A 12,537-nucleotide genomic window follows, 5' to 3' on the forward strand; every position below is an offset into this window, starting at 1 on the left:
TGTGTGTGTGTGTGTGTGTGTGTGTGTGTGTTGTGAATACCGGAACAAGACATTTGTATTTCACAGCATTCATCAAAATTAGTCTTGGCGAAGAATATTTCACCAAAAGTGTTCAATAAATGTTTACATTAGTTCTAAATTATTTGAGGTAACAACATTAAGTCTATATCGTTACCAAATAAGCGAGGGGAAAATCGACTTCTGAAGTACGATACAAAGAAAATATGAGTGGTCCTGCTCCAAAGTAAGTCGTCCATTACAAAATGTTCTGTTTAAAAAGTTTTATCTTTCGTCAGGCGGCGTTAAAAAAGGATCTCGTTCCTCTGCGACAAGCTATCAGTTACGTGGTTAGATGTAAAACTACCCAGAATAGACGAATGTATAGAAAAAGAAACCCATTTTATATCGAACAGGTTGAAACAATCTTTCGAGGAAAAGTTACCACAAATTGTTTAACATAGAATTAACTTACTAAAATTTTTACATATTTTTTAACATACGTACTTCACAGAATTAGCCTAATATATGACCTTTTTCTTTCACATCCACGTGCACGCGCGCACATAGCGTGCAGGAGAGAATGAGAATAGTAATGATGTCGTTCCATCAAAACGGTATAGGCTGTTAAGCATACCATGTACTAACTTTAAAATAATCTCGAAAAGGATTATTTAGGTTAGTGACTGTAAAATTCGTAACCTTTCACTCAAAGTTTGTAGACTTCTGACCATGTTAAATATCACTGTTTATCGAAAATATTGAAAAACAACAAACTAACATTTTTGAGTCTATTTTTGTTCAAGCCTCGAACCTCTACTATTGAATATTGTATAAAAGGAATGTTGGAGATTAACACCACTGTAAGATAATTTGACCACGAAATATACATGTGTGTGTGTGTGCGTGTATACCTCACTATTCTGAGAGGCAACATTTTGTTAGCTACGTGGCCTTTCACTGGATTTTGTTATCATCTTGTATTTCTGTGCTCGCTAACACGATAGATGAGAGGAATCATCTGTTTCGTAGAAAATCTTGGTTTATCTCTTGATATGCGTCAACCTTTGTCTGCAAATGCAGTTAACTAAGAAAATATTAATTCAAAGAGAAAGATTTGAACACTCTCTGTTCTAATCTACTTCCTCTTTTCCACTCCCTATCAGTCATCGTTCGTCCTTAACGATTCAAAAAGAAAGTATGTTTTTGTGACTTAGTCAGTAAGAGAAAGATAACCTCATGCTTCCCTAGAAACATTTCAGTAAGCGGAATAAAACTACTTTCGTCCCCTCTCCCGAGATGCTGCTCTAAAATTTGAAGGTTCAAATGAACCTTGAAACTTTCTATTAAATCTTTTCAATAAAGATAAGAATATCGAGTGAAATTTAAAGCTGTAATTTTCCCCCTTTTGTTTTTTTTAGAAATATATGATTATTATAAAATATAAGCAAAGTAGACAGATTTTGTGTATGATTATGAATGCATGGTTGATTGAATATGATAACTGATCTCAATGGCTGAGAAGACTACTGGTAAACTTTTATATGCACCAGAATGACCAAACAGCAATACACTTATACAAATCAACGAGAAGCTTGTGAAACTATCTTTCCTAGTAGTTTTTACAGCGAAATTTCAAACACTATCAAAATCAATACTCAGTTTCGCTAAATTATCACGTTGAGTTTCAGACAAGCTAGACCGTATTTTTTATTTAATAAATTTCAGTTTGCTAAAATATCTTTCTGTTGATGCTTCTGTATCTGAAGTTGTCAACAATATTCTCAAATTAAACATATAAAAATATCTCAAAGTTTGGAGCAAAATAAATTTAACAATTCGATAGGTTTCAGTTCTAGTTTTTCAAAATCTGATTGATACATTGACTATAAACACCGCTTATATGTTGCAAAATATTCATCGTTCGAACCTGCAGGATATTAGTGCGCTCACTCTGTCGCTGTTTTTTTCCTACCTAAGTTTCAGACTGCAAGCTATTTCCACAATAAATCAAAATTGTCAGACATTAAAACCTTTACTTAATCCTACAATAATATAACCAATCATAACATAACACATAGAAGTAGATTTCTTCTTGTTAATATCTCGTGCTTTATTCATTTCTGCCATGCTGACATCAAGTGTAATGTCGTCGTGGACTATTCTTCGCTTTCTCACTCACACTTCTATGCATATAACAGAGTTTGATTTCTATCTCAAGATCTGCATTGACGTCTTTAGCTTTATTCCAGGTGCTCTCCTAGTTGTTTCGTAACTGAAGCTTCAAGGAGAGTTTCAGTGCTAGATACCTCCACATTCAATGTGGTAACTCTAACTTCAGTGAGCTAGTTGCAAATATCTGTTGAAGCCAATATTCCATATGAAACATCCGACATTAATACACAAATGAAAAGTTTTCGGTATATTCAAATTGTTCCATAAAGATCCTGTCTTTTCCATAAAGATCTAAAAGATTTTGCAAAGCTAACTTAATGTTAAGATGAGATACAAAAGGTTATATATATTGAAATCTATCAAACCTCTTGGGTTATGACATGCTATATAGGGAACAATTTATTCGGTCTTTAAGTAAATTCATTCATTTAGGGGAGGAACTATGCAAGTTATAAACCCTTTTAATTGTTCGTACATACGTTATGGCTTTTGGTATACACTTAGCTGCATCGTTTCCACACAAATTGGAAATATGACAGTCATACAACACACAAGGAACAGAATAACGTGTCATACATTTCAAAACATATATTTTCATGAATATACTAAACTAACCTAATCTGAAGACTGATTTGTATTTCAGTACTTTTCGTTTCGGAAATATCATTCAAAACTTCTGTGGAATGGAACATAATTCGAGCAATTTTAGATGCTCGAATGTTTAAAATATTAATCTGACATACATAAAAATAAAATTCCGAAATTGAACACATCGAATAATCTGTTAAAAGGCATTATTGTTGCACAGGTCAAAGTGGTAAGTTGGCAGATTCGTTAGCGCGCCGGGCAAAATGCTTAGCAGAATTTCGTCCGTTCTTTACATTCTGAGTTGAAATTCCGCCAAGATCGACTTTGCCTTTCATTCTTACGGTGGTCGATAAAATAAGTACCAGTTGAGCACTGGGGTTGATGTAATCAACTTAGACCCTTTCTCAAAATTGCTGGCCTTGTGCCAGACTTTGAAACCAATATTACACAGGTAGAAATGATCCGCTCGTTTCATAGAAGACATGTATCAATATAAACTCCGCCCAAAAGAAAATAGACACGAGGAGCTAAATATTTGCTTTTTGCCAATCTTTGTAAATTAATGGTTTCTAATTTTGGCACAAGACATTAATTTTGAGGAAGGAAGATTAGTTGATTACATCAACTCCAGTACTTAAATGGTATTTTATTTTATCCATCTCAAAGGGATGACAGGCAAAATTGACATTAGTGGGATTTAAACCCAAAACGTGAAAGAACCGGGTGAAATAACGTAAAGTCTTTTATCCGACAGTCTAAAGTCTCTGCCATCTACCGTCCTTAGCCATTATAAAATAGTACAATGAAAAAAGACTGTGAGATTGTTGTTTTTGTCGGGGGAGGGACCCGTAATATATTCAAAGGCATCTCCGATGCGCTTCGGTCCCGGGCTGATGTACTAGTTAAAACCACCGTCTTATTGGCCTTGAGTAATACCCATAAGATCTTTGCATGGTCTTTGAGACTGATGAAAGGGAGGAAGAGTGAAAGAAATCACAACTCGTTGGTAGAAAATAATGCATTAGGATAAAAAGTTATCCTTTGATGCAGAACCTGAACAGAATGTTTGTAACATGGTGGATTCCGCTAAGGGCATCTAAAGGCCATGTGATGGTGTTAAACTGGGCGACGCATTCAGCCTCCTAGCCGGATGAGTGTATTGTTAATGTATATCGAAAATAAATTCAAGAATAATTTCAGATAACGATTCTGACGTGAAAGATACATATTGGCCATACATTAACAGCCTTTGTACGTTATTGAATGGCTGACATGTGTCTTCCACGTTGCAATCGTTTTAGTTTCGACACACAGTCGCAGATCAAATCACTTGGCTAGTAATTACACCTCCGTACCTTTAAATACTTCAGAGAGACGTGAGCAACTACTCTGTTATTGATCAATTGATCAGTTTCGATGCCAATGCATGGTATTTAGCACCACTAAATGAGTCCTTCTTTTAGGAAACTAGTAAGATTCGTTAATAGGATATAAGATTCATTAATAAGATACCACATGCTGATTACATATGTTTACATAATTTTTAATCGCAGATGTACCAAGTGATAGTGAACAAAACTGAAAGCCTAATGAGAATCGTCTCCATGTCTATGTTGTTGAAGTCGGTGTATTTACAGCTATAGCATTAGCTTTCTAACAGGATACACTTCTCACCTTCAAATTTTTGTAAGCACACGGGAAGCCCGAGAATGTTTTTAATCCCACGCTTGCATATTTTTCATATTTTACTATGATAAAATATATTTAATGTTTCAACCTTAATTTAACCCTCGCCGACGAGAAATGAAACGTACATTCAAGTGTTGACTATACCGCTTTGGGTTTCTTTTTTGTTTTGTTTTTAAATAAATGAATGATCGGAAATCTCTTCTATTAGGATAAGAGTAGCTCAAGTATTTGTATACAGTAAGTGAGAAAGAGAGGTGGATAGAGGTGATGTATATACGCACGCGCGTATGTGTCTATGCGTGAGTGTGCGCGTTTTGTGTGTGTGTGTGTGTGTGTGTGTGTGTGTGCGTGTTTTGTATGTGTGTATGTGTGTGTTTGTGTGTGTTTTGCAGATGTACGAAGAAAGATTTTGATACTACAGACTATAAAACAGAGTACAAGGATGAATAACAATAGTGCATTATTGCTAAGTGGCTAAAATAAATCATCACATATCTATGACGGCGCAGCTCTCTCGCTATCTCTCTCTCTCATACACACACACACACACATACATGTGCGCACGCACACACACGTACACGCGCGCGCACAAGCAGACACACACACACGCACACATACAAACCAACACACACACATACACATACACATATACATAAACACGCATATCACATGACCACATTTTAGACAAAGTCGTCTGCTGGATACACAAACAATTATTCTCCTGAACGTTACACCATTTAGTCCACCTATGCACTATTTCCTGTTCTTTTCCCCTGATACCTTTATCACTACTCCAACGGTCGCTGCTTTTAATTTGTTGACTATCTGTTACCTCTACCCTGACACACTTGATATTATCATTAGTCTATTTGTCAGAGCTTTTTCGCCACACATTTTGTGACTTCTTCAATAATTATCTGTTGTTCGTGTCTCTTTTCTCCGATCTTGTCCTGTCTATCCTATCTTGTCTATGTTCACTTACCCTCTCTCCTAGGATAAGTAGACACTGCGGGAACTCAAGGAGGAGAAAAGTTCGTCAGTGCCATACCAACATGCTAAGCTAGTACATGGGGACACGACAAATAACATAGATGTTAGGATCTTATCGACACATAGAACAGACGCTACACTCAGACAGATTAAGGAAGCCATATAATAGAAAACAGACCGAGCCTCAACAGAAAATGTGAATGGAGTAATAACACGCCCCACTCCTCCCCACCACACAACCTGACTACTGAGGACAGAACAGGAAAAGCAAAGACACGAGTACAAACAGTGTACTATACAAACCCATATACATGCACACAAGACGCACATACACATACCAAACACATTGACATACACACAGATACAAACGCAAACGCATGCGCAGATAAGGATACGTACCACAGAAAGACAAAATAGAATAGACAGGAAGTGTTATTATATACATCGTTTTGTGTTGGTATAAAAGATGGGCTACAGCAAATATTTTGCTCGATACCATAGATTTGCTTGTCAGTTGTTTGATCTTAACCAGTTGAGCATGTCCCTTAGTGGCTGACGGTATGTGCATCTCTGATCACGAGCAGAAGTAGTGGGGGAGCATCATAGCTATATGTTGAGAGGAATTCTTTAGGGTTTGAATAATTCACCTTTGGAAACATGGGTGTCTCGTTCAACATCCTTAAACAACCCTTATTCAGGGACCTTTTGAGCAGGATGGGCTACTCGACCAGCAGAAAATTCTTACTGGGCCCCACCTGCAAGGTTATGCGCTGTTTATCTTAATATGAGATCACCATGTCGCGCACATTATGGTTGTGTTGCATGTGCCTCGTGTACTCTTAACAGACGGGTAGTCATGATGGGTATATTTTACCCCAGTTTCACTTTGATAGCATGCACTGCTCTCTCACTCAATAATAATAATAATAATAATAATAATAATAATAATAATAATAATAATAATAATAATTTCCTTTTACTCTTTAACTCCGTTATTGGACTACGGCCATGTTACAGCAATATCTTTAAGCGTATAGTTGATCATATTGATCCCACTTGTAGAATTGTACTTATTTAATTGGCCTCGGAGGGGCGAAATTCAATGTCAGCTAGTGTAACATTTGAACTGAGGGAAAAAGGTCACTACTATCTATAATGTTCACATGCAACTGTGCTGCTGCTCTGATGTTCTACAAACAAATAAACAAATACCACAACATACTGTGTCCGAAATTCTGCCGTTTCTGCCTTCCATTAATTTCCATCATACTATACACAATCTTCGATGAACAGAAAAAGAAGGTGAGAGACAGAGTCATCAAAGTTGCTTATTCAAAAAATATTAAGAGCAAAACTAAAATAGACGCCATGGCGATGCCTCAGCATGACCACAGATGTACGGTCGAAAGTAATACAAAGATTGAATAAACTCTAGGGACAGGGTGTAGAAATGTAAACACTGGATAAAATGTCCAGTAGAATTTTGAGTTATATCTGACTGCACAAGCGCATGTAATTTCAAAATTTTCAGTTTATGAAATAATATCAGTGAAGATTAGTTTTCAATATCAGTAAAATAATATCAGTGAAGATTAGTTTTCAATATCAGTGAAGATTAGTTTTCAATATCAGTAAAATAATATCAGTGAAGATTAGTTTTCAAATATGCATGTTTTTCTGCATGGAATGTAATATGACTGATAATATAAATTAAAGAATTATTAGTTGGAAGAAATTAATATTCGTGTAATTATACATTCATATATAAACATATACATATGTTTATGTACGTGTGTGCTTATGTGTGTGTGTGTGTGTGTGTGTGTGTGTGTGTGTGTGTGTGTGTGTGTGTGTGTGTGTATGTGTGTGTGTGTGTGTGTGTGTACAGACACTCTCATATACGTATTCTTTCATAGTTTCAGCCACTCGGCTGTGTCAATGCTGTGGCACCACCATGTTGCCAACATTAGCTTGGCGCTAATTAAATATGATATACGTGTATGTGTGTGTATGTTTATCTATCAATCTATCTATATATGTGTGTGTGTGTGTGTATACATACATACATATATACATACATACGTATCTATATGTATAGATGTATACATATATATATATATGACTGAAACAAATAAAAGAATATATGTGTGTATGTGTGTCTATGTATGTATATATGTATAATATATAATATACATATAATGTGTAATACACATATAATAACATTTATAATATACATAATAATATATAATATATATAATTTATAGATAGATAGATAGATAGATGCCTATAAATATATACACATAACATATGCACACCACATTGAGGAAATTATTACACTCTCTTGCTCTCTGATGTGAAGAGAACGTGTCGGTGACACAATGTTCTTATAATACGAAGCTTTGCGTTCACTCGAGAACAATCTCTGTACAATAATTGATGGGTGTTTGTGGTCTGGAATACTCTTTATTACCTTGAAATGGAACTTTTATCCAGTTATCAAAGCTTGAATCATAGGATCGTATTACTCTACTACAAACTCTGCCTTTCGAACATTCTAGCATCTTAAGACATCGAATTGATTATAATGCTGTTAATTAGACGCGAATTTTTCTGCGCAGTCAAAACGTTTCATCTCTCACCTAACTTAGTTTAGTGAGTAAACGAAACCATATTCCCTGATATTCCCTTACGCAATTAACATCGTTATTCAACAGACAAAAATAAAAAAATTTGGTAGGAGGCATTCACCCACCACCACACCGCGATGAAAGGGTCTGTTTATGGTCACTTAACCAGCTAGAAATAGCCGCCAAATGTTCCCCAGGTCATATCTCATGGTCTTTATTAAGGAAGGACACACTGAATTATGTAAAAGATACTCACAAAATAATGCTTATAAAAAGATATGCGTAAGAAGATCGTGACTGGAACGCTTTAAATCATAGGATTTCCCAATCAACACTGACCAGAGAACTACGTGCAATAACAATATTTGGAAGATTACCATCGCTCTGCAAGTTTTCTCGTTTGACGGAAGTTGCTCTGGCTCCTAGAAAAGAGGATCCAACACATACTCCAAGCGAGAAAACTTCTAGAAACAATTCATTTTGAAAAAGGCATGTAGTTGTGACGTGTATTATTCTGAAAAAGTGATTTTGGTCTGGTTCTTATTCTCATTATGTTCTCCAATCTTTCTCTCTTTACGGTACCAACACACATTCATAGAAACAAGTGTACCACCCTTGAGAAGAGAAACTCTTTTCATCTCGTTATTGACTTTTTGCTCTCCCTTCCATAATATCAAAAACATACGAGACAATCTTAAAAGATCGCTTATTATATTGGTTTCAAATTTTGACACAAGGCCAGCAATTTCGGAGGTGTAGAGTTAGTCGATTACGTCGACCCTAGTGCTCATCTGGTACTTCTTTTACCGACCCCGTAAAGATGAAAGGCAAAGTTGACATCGGCGGGATTTGAACTCGGAACGCAAAGACGAACGAAATGTCGCTAAGCATTTTGCCTGGCATGCTAATGATTCTGCCATTTCGCCGCCTAATGATCGCCTATTATATCACTTGAAATATCTTGCCAATATAAGCGTTTATCCTCTAGTGTGGAATTCGATTTGGCCAAATCTATCGGAAATTTCCTCTCCTATCGCATACAGGTGATCCCTCAATCTTGGAAATTTCGATGAAACTGTTCGCGGGGAAAGCCTAGTGGAAAAATTGAAATTCATATCTCGCGTATTGGAATTTTCTCGCCAGACTGTTCTAGAACAGCATGACATATTTTACCACGTGTTGTAAGGTCCCTTACCCACAAAACTTTGCATCAACCATTTCTCCTCAAACTCTATCACCAAAATTATAACTTTGTGAATCTACCTTATGTTCTCTTAGAGACATCAATATAAAGAGATATGCGCGAAACAATTTCACCTCATTAGTTTAGAAGAGGTTTGGGCACTTTTCTTCTCCCTAAAATGTAATTAAAATATACACATTCCTATATGATTTTTAAAACATGTATTACCTGTTTTTTTTAAACAATAGGCAATAAATAGGTTTCCAGCAGTTAATAACTGATTCCTTACATTGTGATTGTGAGAATGACAAGAGTTATCTGCTCACTTTAGTTTTGAAAGCCTGCATCTCGTCGACCGAGACGGCTCTGTCGATCTTCATACTGCGATGATAGCATTGCTCTGCGTTCTGATAGACTGTGACAGTTATGCACTTTGTGAAGTACTTTGACAACAGCAATCTATCTTCCAAGATATTAGCTTTTGATAATGTGTTATTTTCTTGCAATATTCACTCCGCCAACTTCAATAACTTAATGAATTAATTATGTTTTGTGAGGTATTCATCTGTAAGAGGCAGATAAATTTGGATTGCTTCGGATTTGTTCTTCGTAAACTTTGACTCTTCCTTTTTTTCAGCTTGCCATTTTTAAAACGCCACAAGCCTCTGTGCAGCTTTATAACAGAGAGATATGTTCATCCTACATCAGCTTTCTGTTTATGGTTACACCTAGAATGTAGTTTTTTTTTTCATTGATAACCTATAATTCACAAAGTGTATGCAAAATTTGATAAGTTTCTTTCGTTTTATTTCGATATTACTTTACAATCGTCTCTCCAGATTTTCACTTTACTGACAAGTATATTATGAAGTTAATTGCAGTCGCACTGGTCTCTCCTGTGGATCTTTTCAGAGTACTGAGCATGGAATCGTTAGTGAAGAGGTAAAGTTTATCTTCACAAACGTTGACAAGACCATCTATGAATACTGAAAATAAAAATGGCGTAAGAATTGAACTGATGTATTAATGATTCATTTGAAACGGTTACCTTAATGGATCTCCAATTAAGATAGCTTTAAAGCCGTTTTAGCAGTTTATCACCTATTTCCTTGGATTCCAATTTAGTGCAAAGTTAGTTGGGCCAAAGGCTCTGTGAAAAGCTCCTTTCACATCTAGGACCATGACACATGACTTTTAACCTACGTGAAGCTAGTTAGAAAAGAATAGTCAGAAAATCTGCTGTGTTATGGTTTGGTCGGAAGCCGCATTGACTTTTAGAGGTAAGATGATGCTTTGGTAAATAGCTTTTGTTACTTTCATGATGATGTTAATAGAAGAGTAATTTGATGGATAGGTTCGAGAATGCTTCGTATGTATAGGAATCTAATAAGCAGTTTTCAAATACACCACATGTGAAGCAAAGGTGAAATCAGAATCACAGGGGTTTGGCTAGTTTTGTGCAACATTTCTTCAGAATTCTAGCGGGAATCAGATTAGACACCTGTGGTATATCAGTTTGAGTTCCTGCATTAGCTTCATGATAATTTTTGGGTTGAAAACTACTGTCTTTAGTAATATATGAGAAGAGTGCTTGTTTAATGGTAGTTGGTTGTCAATGTTACGTTCTCGATACTTCTCTGTAAAGCCTATATACATACCGACTTGGTACGGACGATATTTATCGACTTCCATTTTAACGGTAAAAACCTACTGCTTTCTATAAATGTTTAAGCGCCTTATTGGGCATCTAACTGATACGTATCTAATTTTTTTCCCTCAGATTTGTAGTTTAATATTGTCAACTGTGTTTGGGTAGTCAAGGACTTCACTTCGCAACTGTGAATGTTCGAGATCGGTCCCGCTGTATTCACTTTGGGCAAGTATCTTCTGCTATAGCCTCGAGTCGATCAAAGCCTTATGAAAGACATTTTGAGGGCGGAGATTATGTGGAAGCTTGACAGAGAGACCATTCTTGTTCTTTGATAGTAAACATAATTTTTCATTGAGCTTAACGCTACTGAGGTGAAACTAAATCTCAACTGCACCGATCTCCGCAATCTAGAAAAGCCTACGAAGAGCTTACGTGCTTCCCCCTTTTCTGGCGATTAAAAATTGAGAAGAAAAATGGTATCAAACAATCATAACAATGAGCTGTTTGAAACGCTTCACACTTCCCCTATTTCATAAATATTAGCAAAATCGGCATTTTCAATTTATATATATATATATATATATATATATATATATATATATATATATATATATATATATATATTGTGCGTATGTGGATTTATATTTTGCCTGAAAGCGATTAACTTTTTCCATATTTTAAATACGTTTTGCAAATGCTAAATATTTTAATGTTACATGCTTATATCTTAAAAGTATTATTTAGAATCAGATTTATATATGTCTGTTTATATATGACACAGTGATATCACAAATCATCTGAAATTTTAAAATCATTTCAAACTGTTGAATGAATACAGTGCAATGTATTAAATTTCGAATCCCCTGATTGAAAATATTCAAATACTTTCACACGATACTCAGATGATTACATGCTATTTATGAGTCACGTTTGAACCACATCATCTTCTGCACTCTGTCCTTTAGTTCTAATTTTATCAAATTCGCAAAAACTAGCTGATTAATGTAATCTTTCAGAATAACCTTCAATATATTCGGCTAGATTCTAATGTGATAAGAATATGGCAATTATCAATTCCTATTGGGGAATGACTGATGACATTATCACAGGTCTTATATTACTAAAATTCATTATTTCAAATTCTAGAAGGTTTCACAGTTACCGAAACTTCTCGAATAACCGCCATATCTCCATCATATCTGAGCCATCAAGTAGAAGTTTGTTGTTGTAATTGCCACCATGTTGTACAAATGTAGTTGCACGCGATCTTTTCTCTCATAGATACTATACCCAACTGAACTGATAAACTGTTTCATCAAACTAGCAGTTACTTTAAACAGCCTTGGTCATGAGATCACGCAAAATGCACGCAATAATATTAGCATAACATTGATTTCACAGGCAATGTTGTGTGTGTGTGTGTGTGTGTGTGTGTGTGTGTTATTTCTTTACTACCTACAAGGGGCTACACACAGAGGGGACAAACAAGGACAGACAAACGGATTAAATTGATTATATCGACCCCAGTGCGTAACTGGTACTTATTTAATCGACCCTGAAAGGATGAAAGGCAAAGTCGACCCCGGCGGAATTTGAACTCAGAACGTAGCGGGCAGACGAAATACCGCTAAGCATTT

The 12,537-nt window shown here is 35.7% G+C and overlaps 1 protein-coding gene across 1 annotated transcript in view; it reads left to right on the forward strand.

Annotated features, from left to right (window-relative positions):
- Window positions 1-12,537, forward strand: part of LOC106883886 (tubulin alpha-8 chain) — a 59,233-nt gene that overhangs the window by 40,448 nt on the left and 6,248 nt on the right. The window lies entirely within an intron of this gene.

The sequence above is a fragment of the Octopus bimaculoides genome, chromosome 1, assembly GCF_001194135.2.
Source record: "Octopus bimaculoides isolate UCB-OBI-ISO-001 chromosome 1, ASM119413v2, whole genome shotgun sequence".
In the NCBI taxonomy this organism is placed as follows: domain Eukaryota; kingdom Metazoa; phylum Mollusca; class Cephalopoda; order Octopoda; family Octopodidae; genus Octopus; species Octopus bimaculoides.